At 42.7% G+C, this 11,999-nt stretch overlaps 1 pseudogene; it reads right to left on the reverse strand.

Annotated features, from left to right (window-relative positions):
* Positions 1-7,005: 7,005 nt before the first annotated feature.
* LOC147449226 (dolichyl-diphosphooligosaccharide--protein glycosyltransferase subunit 1B-like) lies at positions 7,006-10,900 on the reverse strand (annotated as a pseudogene).
* Between the last annotated feature and the right edge of the window lie 1,099 nt (positions 10,901-11,999).

Raw genomic sequence — 11,999 nt, forward strand, 5'->3', positions numbered from 1 at the left:
AGCAAGAAAGATTTTGCGAAACTTGGGGATGGATTACAATTCTATCCACGCTTGTCCTAATGACTGCATTCTTTTCAGAGGGGAATACATAGACATGGAGAAGTGTCCGAAATGTGATTCCGAAAGATATCGAGTAGATCTCCATGGGACAAAAATTCCACAAAAGGTTTTGCGACATTTCCCTCTGCTTCCTCGCATCAAGCATTTCTTCGAATGTAAGTCCATGGCCGCCCTAGCATCATGGCATGAGGAGAATAAATCTTCGGATGGTGTGCTACGAATTCCTGCAGATTGCGTAGCCTGGAAACATATAGATGGAACATGGTCGGATTTTGCCAGGGAAGCTCGAAATTTGCACTTAGGCCTGGCTATGGATGGCGTAAATCCATTTGGTCAAAGATCAACATCTTACAGTGTATGGCCCGTTGTCATCGTCAACTACAACATTCCCCCGTGGTTGACTACGAAGAAGGGGCACCTATGGCTAAGCTTGATTGTGCCAGGGAGATATAAAGTGGGGAATATGGATGCGTATCTTCGTCCACTATTGGAAGAGCTACAACAATTGTGGATTGGCATAGAGGTGGTGGATATGAGCCGACACACAGGACGACGGAATGCTTTGATCAGAGGCATTCTAATGTGGACCATGCATGACTATCCCGGGCTAACAGAATGCTCAGGTGATCTATTGACACTCCTCACTCAGACACTGTAAATCTTGTTTTTTCCCATAGTTGATCTATTATCATATGTATACATGCAGGGCTTCAAACAAGCGGATACAGAGCATGTGTCACATGTGGACCTAGACTGAATGCACGCAGGGCACCCTCACTGAAGAAGCAAATCTACGAAGGTCATCAAGCGTATCTTCCAGAGAATCATGTGTTACGCGACGGCTTTTTCGGAAGAGAGCCACCAAGGATGTCTGCACAAGCATGGTTAGAGCAGAAGGAGATGTGAGATGACGGATTGCCTCCAGGGATGAAGAGACTATCTCTATGGTACGAGTTACCATACTGGCCCCGACTCATGATCAATCACTTGCTCGATCCAATGCACATATTCAAGAATGTGGGTAATCTACTATGGGACCATCTGACCGGCAAGAAAGATAATTTGGGAGCCAGAGTTGACCTTAGAAATGTGGATCGTATGGAGCAATATTGGCCGCAAACAGCGTCTGATGGATCGATAAAACTCCCTAAAGCACCATGGATTTTCACAGGAGCCCAAGAACGCAAAGTAAAAGAGACCATTCAATCTTTGCGGACCCCCACTGGCGTAATGCACTCGCTCCGAACGTGTTTTACTAAAGAAGGAAAGCTTACCGGTTTGAAGTCACACGATTGGCATAAAATGTGTCAGGTACGTTCATAGTGGACTTTAATATCATTGCATAAAATGTGGACTTTAATATCATTGCTGCACATACTTTACAGTTTATTTTACCGGTTGCCATTGAGGGATGTTTGTCTCTCGACATCCGTAACACAATCTACAAACTTGCAAAGCTGGTGCAATGGATCTCACAAAAGGAGATCAACGTAGACTCCATACCATTCGCCAAACTAAATGCTGCGGAGCTTGTGTGCATGTTTGAGAAACATTTTCCTACTACAATGCTAACCATTCAGGTGCATCTTCTTGTTCACATAGTTGATGAGGTGGAAATAGCTGGCATAGTTCATTCTAGATGGATATTCTTCTTAGAACGTTTCATGAAAACGCTTAAGGGATATGTGCGTCAAAAGGCACGTCCGAAGGGTAGCATGGCAGAAGGTTGGTTGGTATCAGAGTCCCTAGTGTACATTGGAGAGTGGCTAGACGGATTTGATAAAGCCCGGGACACGCTATGGCGAACCATAGATGATGAGCGCATATCTGGGATTGTCATGTGCAATCTCAGTGTTGAGAAGAAGATGACGGAAGATCTAGAGGCTAAAATCAACCGATTTTGCATGCTTCACAATCCAGTGATGCAAAAGTGGATTTCACAATATGAGGATGCAAAGCAAGAGCGACAAAGGGCACGAATCGAGTGGAGATAGGGAAGACGACCACCGATGCACTATCCAGCGGTTCTGGAGAGCCTACCAACCTTCATGAGCTTAAGATGGTTGCACAACCAATTGAAAAGCGCACAACAATGCGGTGACGAAGTGACTGAGGAAGAGTGGGAGTACTCTTGGGGTTGCGTGACCAAGGTAAGTTTGCAATGTACGACTAGCAAGTGACTTTATTTATAAACGTTTGAACGGCCACTCATAATCTTTGTTCGTTGTAGTATAAGTCATACACAGCAGCATGGTGTAAAGGTCGACATTTTAGGGTGGAACGAATCGACAAAAAGCGTTTTACTCAAGATTGTGGAATCATGGCAAAATTTGAACAGTCTAGTCGACGACGTTCCTCTGATGCAGATCCTGTGGTGACGGAACTCACTTACTTCGGCACGCTGCAAAAGATTTTGAGGATCGATTACAGAGGATTTTTTGTCGACTTGTTTGACGTGCAATGGTTCAAGATAATCATGGAGGGTCGCAACGCTACTGTGCGTAGAGGAGAGTCTGGTTTTCTTGAGGTGGATTCTACTAAGAAATGGACTGACCTAAGAGACACTTTCGTACTACCCGAGCATTGTGAACAAGTAAGTATGTAAATAGTTAACATCCCCCTTTTACAAGTTATGTGCTTGAAAGCTCTCATGTAAGTTATGTGGCTCTGGCAGGTAATATTTCATCCTACAAAGTCTACATCAAACTGGTGGTACGTCATAGAGGTAGCCCCTCGTAGTGCAAGGACGTATGAAGGCTACCATGTGCCAATCACAACGGCATCAATGGAGGAGATCAGAGAAGATGCTCAATCAGAAGCCGCTGCGGTGGTGCCAGACGAGCATCAAGATGCTACTACTCTATATGGGGTGCATGCAGAGGAGCTACAAAATGAAACAGAGGATATGTGTTTAAACGGAGAGCTCTATATAGATATAGGAAGTTATGCTGAGTTATGCGAGGATGAGAGAGAGATCTCTTAAAGCCACAAATATTGTATTTGAACAATTTTGCTCCGTGTTGTAAAAGCTCTGGCTCTCTAAGTACCTTCCATGGTGTATAACGCTCTTTTCTACTCGCGCTCACATCTTTTGATTGAAAATTCTGAGTTTTCGACTTGCCTCTTCTATCACTCAATTCATTGCGTCATTGTATGTATATGCGTCATTACATCATTGTATTTAATGGTCTTTGCGTCATTGTCTACTCTATTCATTCAATATTAAGTTTAAATATTCGTGTGTTTAATGCAGGTATGGATGATGAGGAGTTTCTTTCTTCTTTGTCACCGCAGCAGAGACAGTGGTACGTGGAGCGTCATCGCTCTGGCGCATCATCGCGCGTTCCTACTCCATCCGCATCTCCCTCTCTTTCGGAGCATTCGGCGCGCTCCGAAGCTTCGGCGTCGACGAGGCGAGCTTCACACTCGTCTAGACACCGACGCTCTAGTGGTGGCGGTGGCGGTTGTTGTGGGGATTCCACCACCGATGCCTCCACACCGCCTCGTGTTCGACGAGACTCTTTACCCTCCCCTTCTTTGCCCGCCCCCACACCAGCCACAGCATTGCCATCTACGCCAGATTTTGCACGGCTGACTGTTCCTAGAAGCTACACACCTCTACCTACTCTGCCAGGAGCCACCCCACTTGACACTCCTCGCTTCGGGGCCCAGACGCCGGTGGAGACACCTGACGTCCGTACCCCCATTGACACGCCGCTAGAGACCCCTACCGGGACACCCAGGTTCACGCGTCACCGGCCAGAGGGCTTGTCTTACTCCATCGACTTCAGCGGCGGCATCATCATGGATGATGATGGCAAGAAGGTGATCTCGCGCATGCGTGGTCTTTGCTCTCAGCTGTTTAGACACTACATACTAAACAAATGGAGTGAAGTACCAAGTGATTTAAAAAACAGAGTCATCAGCATACTTCATGATGAGTTTCTCGTTCCAACACGGGATCAGCGCTTCAATGAAGACCTGATGAAGATTCGAATGCGCGAATACTGCAAACACAAGCGTTCCGAAGTGCAAAAAGCAATCAAGAATGGGTGGAACAGGCCAGATTGGCTGGCCAAAGAAGATTGGAAGAATGCGAAGAAAGCAGCGCGCGAGAATCCCGACAAGTGGAAGCAACAAAAGGATGCAGCCAGAGCGCGAGTAGAGGTAGGGAGCTCGCACCACTTGGGGAGCGGTGGATGGGCATCATTTGAGGCCGATTTTGTAAGTGTTTTCACATTGCTCTTTATGTTCGATAGTTTAGGGTTTATGAGTTTTTTAATTCTAACATAATGAAATCTTTGTATGTTTTGACAGTGGTCGATGACAGGACGTGATCCCACACCGTACGAGCGCGAGTACGCAGGCAGGAAGGGCTTAAACGCCCTGATGGACATTCTCAGTTCTCGCGGCGGCATGGTTAGTATTAGGGTTTACTCTTTTTTATTTTTTGTATTGTTTTATAAATGTCGTTATATGTTTATACTTACTGAAAGCTGTCTTATTGTCTTTTTTTGCAGAATCCGACAGATACGCCGCTTGGACGCGATGAGACGTCTGACTAGACGACGTCAGTTTAGCCGTAGCTAGATAGCATTAGTTTAGGGTTTCTCATAGCTTATGTATCATGAGACGGATTTTATACGTCTTTTTGAACCATGTATATTATTACATTTGTCACCGCAGTTCCTTTTGCCAATCAATTCTTTATGCCTATGATGTTGTACAATTGTCATTATTACATTTGCCAATCAATTCATTTTGCATATGATGTGTACAATTGTCAATTTTGCAAACAATGCGTCTTGTGGGTGACTATTTTGGGTCTATTATCTACCCTGGCACTTTTTTTAAAAAGTGAATCAAGTACAATATGGTTGATGGGTGGCAGGGCATCCACCAAAAGAAAATTCTCTCGGGCGTCGCTATAACTGTCGCTATTTATGGCTCTGTAGCGTCACTATGAGCGTCGCTATAGTCTTCTGTGTAAACGTCGCTATAACCGTCGCTATGACCGTCTCTATATAGAGACGCTTATAGCGACGCATATAGCGACGCTCCCGTAGTGACGGTTTTAGCGACGCCGGGGGTTATAAAAACCCAATGTATTTCCATCGCTAACAGCGTCACAAGAGCACACAACCTCTTGTAGTGTCCAAATGATGTTGAGCCCTTAAGGTGGCGAATGGTAACCCGACAACGGGCCGCTGGACTCAAGATGCGTGCAGCATTGTTCAATGATTTTGTTACACGCAATTCCCAACGAGCTTGAGATGCTTGCAGGTACCTAGGGGCACATGTGTTCATGCATGTTGAGTGTTTATTCAATCGCTTCAATCTGTCTAAATTTGTTTCTTGTGTGTTGCGGGTTTATGCAAGACTGAGGAAAGAAGGCTCGCAAAAAGGTTGTTCTTTGTTTTCTTTTTTTGATAGATTTAGGGTTTGTATTTCTTGAGCATATTTGTGATCTTACATTCTTGTGTTACATGTATATATATATTTTTATATTTCTTGGTTTGTGCATGTGGGAGCATTATTCTTGAAAAAACCCAATACCATTTTATGGAGTGCCGTGTGTGCATGCATTTTAATCATAAAAACAAAAAAAAAAGTTTGCATTGTGCGCATTGTGTTATGTGTGTGGATGTGTGTGTGTGTGTGCACGTATGTGTCCGCATCAGTCTATGGAGGCTTGGGGAACCCTCATAGACAATGTGAGCATGGCCTGTGGAGGGGCCGAGTTCGATCCTCGGGTGTCTTTGACGGATTGGATCCCATCGTAGCACGCTCCTAAGCAACTACACAAAAAAAAGGAGCTCTATATAATCTAAACAACTATTTTGGCTGACCGGCCGGTTGCCTTCGTTGTGCTCAAGCATCACGGCCATCCTCCGGCCGGCAAGTTTGTTGGTAAAAAAAAGGGTTGGCTGTCAACCGCCTGGAGAAGTTGTGCTCAAGATTGCCGGCCGGCCGGCTAGGATTCCATGGGATCTTTTGATGGCTGGAAAGTGGCCGCCCGGCTAGATGTGCTAGAGCTATCTCTCTCTCTTTCGCGTGCAAAGGGGCTTCTTATAGTTTTGGACTTTAGCCTTCAGGTCGCAGATTGCGACACGTGTAAAGGGCTCCCCCTTCTGCCATATTATGTTAGTGAAGTACAGCCGGCCGCCTTCGGCGGCCTCTCCCTCTTCCCCTCTCTCTCTCTTTCGCGTGCAAAAGGGCTTCTTTTAGTTTTGGACTTTAGCCTTCAGGTCGCAGATTGCGACATGTGTAAAGGGCTCCCCCTTCCACCATATTATGTTAGTAGATGGAAAATTTTCAAAAATTTCCCGTCTGCGTATCTCGAGCCTGATCTGCAATAGACAATATTAGGTAGTAAGTTAAGGATTATTTGGGGTAATAAGTAACACAATGTTTGGCCTATCTAGCCAACTAGAGTGCTTTGTTAGCCACAGAGTCTGAGGGTAAGAGATAATAAGAACCTCTAGAAGACAAAAACTTGGGGGGCAGGGAGGGAGAGAGAGAGAGAGAGAGAGAGAGAGAGAGAGAGAGAGAGGGGTATATTTTTTAATATCGTCTTGGATGGACAAATATGACCTGTAGGACCAAAGGTACACGTGATTTTTTATTATCATTTTGGGTGGTAAATATGATGTATGGGACCAAAAGATACATGTGATGAACTATATGGATAAGTGACTCTCAATGCTCAAGGATTATGTGACGAGACATAGTGGAGAGCCCACGCTATGGCTGGAGCGAAATGTATGTAGGTATAGGTCATGGCTGAAAATTTGAGAAGCAGTTCAAAATTCGAAGGTGAATTCTTTCCAATGTAATTCATCACAAATATGAATGGGTTCATAATGCTCAATAAAAAGTCTACCAAATACTACAAACCATCAAGTTTTCAATTTCGGAGGACAGTATTGGTCATTGAATTTTGGATTATCTGCCTTCAATTGCATAAGAGCTTCTATACCACTCTTGAACTTGTGAGGAGCTTCTCCCAGAACGTGTGCATCCCAGCCTCTTTTTACGACATTCTAGGCATTCTATTTCACAATGTCCCAACAAAACTAACTCTTCAAGACTGCATTGCAGACCCAAATCAAAGTGAAACAATCAACAGTGACAATTCCTATTGATCCTATCTTGGCTCTTAAGGTGTTTGCATGGATGCATTAAGACCCATATTGAAATCTTAGCAAGCTCTTTCAAACCAAAAGGCGGCTGTCAATATTTGGTAATCACAAGGTACCTCATAGCGATCCATAGTTACATGCATACGTCCCCCTCCAGATACCAGTGAGGCATCCTCTCCATGTTGCTGTAACTCTTCTAAATCTTTCTCGAGCAAAATATTGAAAACTGTATATGCCATTTCAAAATTTCTCAAGTAAAAAAGTTTATGAAAGGATGACACACAGAGAGAGAGAGAGAGAGAGAGAGAGAGAGAGAGAGAGAGAGAGAGAGAGAGAGAGAGAGAGAGAGAGAGAGAGAGAGAGAGAGAGAGAGAGAGAGAGAGAGAGAGAGAGAGAGAGAGAGAGAGAGAGGGAGAGGGAGAGGCCACCGATTGCCGTGGTTCAAAGGTGTACCTCGAAAGAATGAGATACTGATCGTAGTGCTTCAGAGGGGTACCTTGCAGAAAACCACGAGGAGGGTTAGAGGTTTGTCAAGCTCAATGTTCGTAATCATACAAGATGTCAATGTTATTAATTGTTTGTTGTTCCATTTTTTATGTTTAAAAAAAAAACAAAACATGCAAGTTTCCTTGCACGGAGGAGTTTTCACAGTACTCCCCAATTTTTTATAATACGAGGGAACGTGCCATTCCCACGGCAGCGTGCAATTCTCAGTGTGTTCATTAACTGCGTTCGCAGTGTCAAAAATGTCAAAAATAACAGAATGATAATGCTTACTCACCGCGCGATTGAATGTCTGTCGTCGATGCACCTTGCATCAACGATGCTGGGCATCTCCTACTCTTAACCCGTTGCAAGAGACGACAATGGAGGATGAAGGAGATAAGCTTGTGACTATTTGGGTGGAGGAACTTTAGGAAGAAGCGAGAATTTTTATATTTCAGCTTGTGTCAATTCAAAGCCTATCAAAATTCACTGGTGGCTTCGTACGTCCAAATCTGGTGGAAGAAAGAACGATGGTGCTCAACTGTGAAAGTCACTTTGCATCTGATGAAAACAGCCAATCACTTCCTGGCCCTGATCTTGTTGGGAATATCCTGTAATCAATGCATTCCAAGAGACTACATGCCGGACATAAAGCTCGTCAAGAACTTGTTGTGCTTCGGAAAGTACACTACACTTGGCATACATGTCAACCAAAGCATTACCAAGCATGACATTTTTGTTGAACAGTCCCTGACTAACAAGCTCATCATGAATTTGTTTTCCTGTGTGAACGTCTTTCAAAGTGCCACATGCCTTCTTGGCCTTGCCCCTGTTGGGCATAACCTGCAATCAATGCATTCCAAGAGACCTCATCTCAATCAGGAAGCTCGTCAAGGACTTATTGAGCTTTCAAAAGTACACCACACTTGGCATACATGTCAACCAAATCATTGCCAAGCATGACAGTTCTTTACAACAGCCCCTGATTGACAATCTCATCGTGAATTTGTTTTCCCATACAATGTCTCACATAATGCCACATGCCTTCAAAATGCAAGCATAGGTGACTGCATCTGGAAAGAAACCCTCACTTCGCATACAATGGAAACAATTCAAAGCTTCCTGGCCCTGGCCTTGTTGGGCATATACTGCAATTAATGCAGTCCAAGAGATGACATGCCGGTTGGGAAGCTCGTCCAGAACTTGTTGTGCTTTCCAAAATACACCACAATTAGCATACATGTATACCAACGCATTGCCAAGCACGACATTCTTCTCCAACAACCTCTGACTAGCAATCTCATCATGAATTTGTTTACCCAGATCAACGTCTTGAATAATACCGCATGCCTTCAAGGCACAAGCATAGGTGACCGCATCCGGAGAGAGGCCCTCGCTTCACAAGCGATGAAAACAGCCCAGAGCTTCGTGACCCTGTCCATGTCGGGCATATCCTGCAATAAGTGCAGTCCGACCGACGACATCGATAAGCTCTTCACGCTAAATGCGAGCTTGGTATGAAGCTGAGGAATTTGATATAGAAAAGTCTAGTCGAGCATACGCAACGCAGGCAATGAAAAAAAGAAAAAATCCAGTAACAGCATCAGTGGTTCAACCAGCATTGCAACTGGGTTGAACTTAAAGCATATCTCGAAGAAAACAGTATGCTCCTGCACTACGTTCTTTTTTGTCAAAATGACAACAGTTCTTCCAACACTGTCAAGATAGCTGTACTTGACATCATTTGATTCCTCTACAGTAAATGGAACCTGAATAGAAGGTTCTTTCGACCCTTCTGGTAGCACCGCCTTCACCACAAGTTTCTTTACAACAACATCTTGAATAGGGCATCCAAAAGGAAATCTCAGGTATCTTTGCTCATCAGCTGCCCGAAAAACAAAGTCCTGTAAAGGAACTCCATAACCAATAGTAAAAGTCACATGCCAGCCCCCCAACAAGGGGTACCTTGGATCAAATAGAAGCTTTGTCTTGTCCTTGTCAAGACGCAGATGTGATGTTGAAGCATTGCCAATCTCATCTCTGTAGTAGACAGAATGAGCTCGTGGAGGAAGGCGAGCCTGCAAGCCACGAAGGGATTTGACGGTGTATCTTATGACGGCGCACCTTTTTAGAGCGTTTTAGCGTTGCGTATTTTTTTTTAGCGCTGCCCACATGGCTTAATGACAGCCCGACTTCGTTGAAATGACTACAATGCTAACGAAGTAAAAAAGGTTTAGTTCTAACAGCTAGGGCATTTTTAGGAGATTGGTCCTTTAGGTAGAATCTAATTTGTTATAAAATCTTTGTATGTTTCTCGGGTCGTGGTTTACCCTCATGCGGGTTGTCAACTTTAAATGTTTGTGATCCTAAAGAAAGTATATATAAGATTAGTCGAGTAGTTTGGGCCTGCAAATCCTTAAATTGGCAAGGTCAGAGACCACGAAAGCCGTGAGCAGGATACCAGAATCTTATCCTATGTAGGACCACACCTAACACCAGCCAACCAATCAAGGATTTAAAGGCAGTGGGTCCAAACATAAAACCAAGATTCAAAAATGTTTCTAAAGCGAGCGTCCCAGTTTTTTCAAAACTGTAATGAAAATCCCTTATGTATAGGACGTGTGAGTAGCTGTTTTAAATTATATAATAAGACATAAATGAACTGTTACATTCAAAAGACAGTTGGATTTATAGAAAAGGCAAAAATTAGTACAAAAACAACTCAGTATTAGAATTATCTTTGTACATGGCATATGAGAATGAATCCACATTCTAATATACGATGATAGAGATCCAATAAAGAATTACTTCCCAAGTGGTAGGAGCAAGTGTACTATCTAAGAGACAATAGCTTTAAGCCAAAAAAAAATCCAAGAAAGGATAGAGTCCTCACTTGCATCCATCCAAACAAGACAACAAATACGTTAGTCTTGGATGTGTTTTACAGGTGTCAATGGACTATATCAGTTGTATCCATGTCCAACTTACAACTTTTTTATAAAACAAACTTAAAAGCACTATCCAAAGTGTCCATGTAGTTTAGTCCTTTGTTTCTTGCAACCTTAAAGATTTTAAAGGAAGTACTTATAAGTATGGTATTTATAAATCCCCATTTTTTAAATTAAATTTAGACCTTAAATAGATATTAGCATATATATTATTTTGATTAAAAAGGCCACCAACCCTCCTGAACCAAGTGTCTTAATCCCCATAACATCTCTTAGATTAGTCTTTCAATACTAGAATAACTTTGTCAGTATGTCAGGCTCTAGTTTCATTGGCTTTTTTAAGTACCATGAAGTCATAAAGTAACCCAAAAATATTCCAAAAAAGAAAAACTCGGCTTATGTTAACAATATAACTCAAATTTCTCATGGAATTCATCTTACCCGAGTTTGTAAGCTAAATGAGGAAAAACACACAAAATGAGCCAAAGCCAAGAAGTTTAGTAAAAAGAATCTATTGATAGCTTGTCTATCAAAAAAGAAAAAGACCGATATATGTTAACGGCTCTATCAGCGTCATGCTATATAAGATAATATGCAAGATCCTTAGCAGTTTTATAACAATCCCAAAAATGGCATAAGGGAACAGAAAAACCCCATTTACACTACGCAGTAGTATGCAGATTTTTCCATGTGTCAGATAAAGAGTAAAACAGCCCCGACTTTAAGCTACATATTATCAAACCAGACAAACGACAGTACCGAGTACCAAAAGATCCCCCATTTTTTATTGTCTGAATACTGCCATATCAAGCACCACTACTTTGGTTAACAGGCCAGACAAACGATAGTACCAAGTACCAAAAGAACCCCCTTTTGTTACTATCTGAATACTGCCATATCAAGCACCACTGCTTTGGTTATGCCAGGGATACCAAAAACCCTCATCCATAATGAATTTAAGGCGCTGTACAAGTTATCAAAACCCTTTTGTTACAAGAAACTAATCAACCTACCATTAAAAGAACCAAAAGGTATTCCTAATGGCTTCAAAAAAATCAAAAGGTGCTCCTAATTCAAAGATTCCACTCAATACTAAGAAAAACGATGCATTAATCTATAGCACGTAATGACAGACAATGACAAAGCACATAGATTTGCAACAATATTACCTAAGAAAGATGAATACAACACTGAGAGAGAGAGAGAGAGAGAGAGAGAGGAAAACGCTAAAGAGAACTTAGAAGAAAACGCTAAAGGAAAAATGAAAGAGCAGAGAAACACCTATTTATATGGACACAAAATGTTTTTTGACTTTCCATCTTCATTTGTCTTTTTACTTTCCACCTTTATTTGTCTTTTGACT

The sequence above is a fragment of the Adiantum capillus-veneris genome, chromosome 10 (genome assembly GCF_014529385.1).
Source record: "Adiantum capillus-veneris isolate H3 chromosome 10, ASM1452938v2, whole genome shotgun sequence".
NCBI classification, from domain to species: domain Eukaryota; kingdom Viridiplantae; phylum Streptophyta; class Polypodiopsida; order Polypodiales; family Pteridaceae; genus Adiantum; species Adiantum capillus-veneris.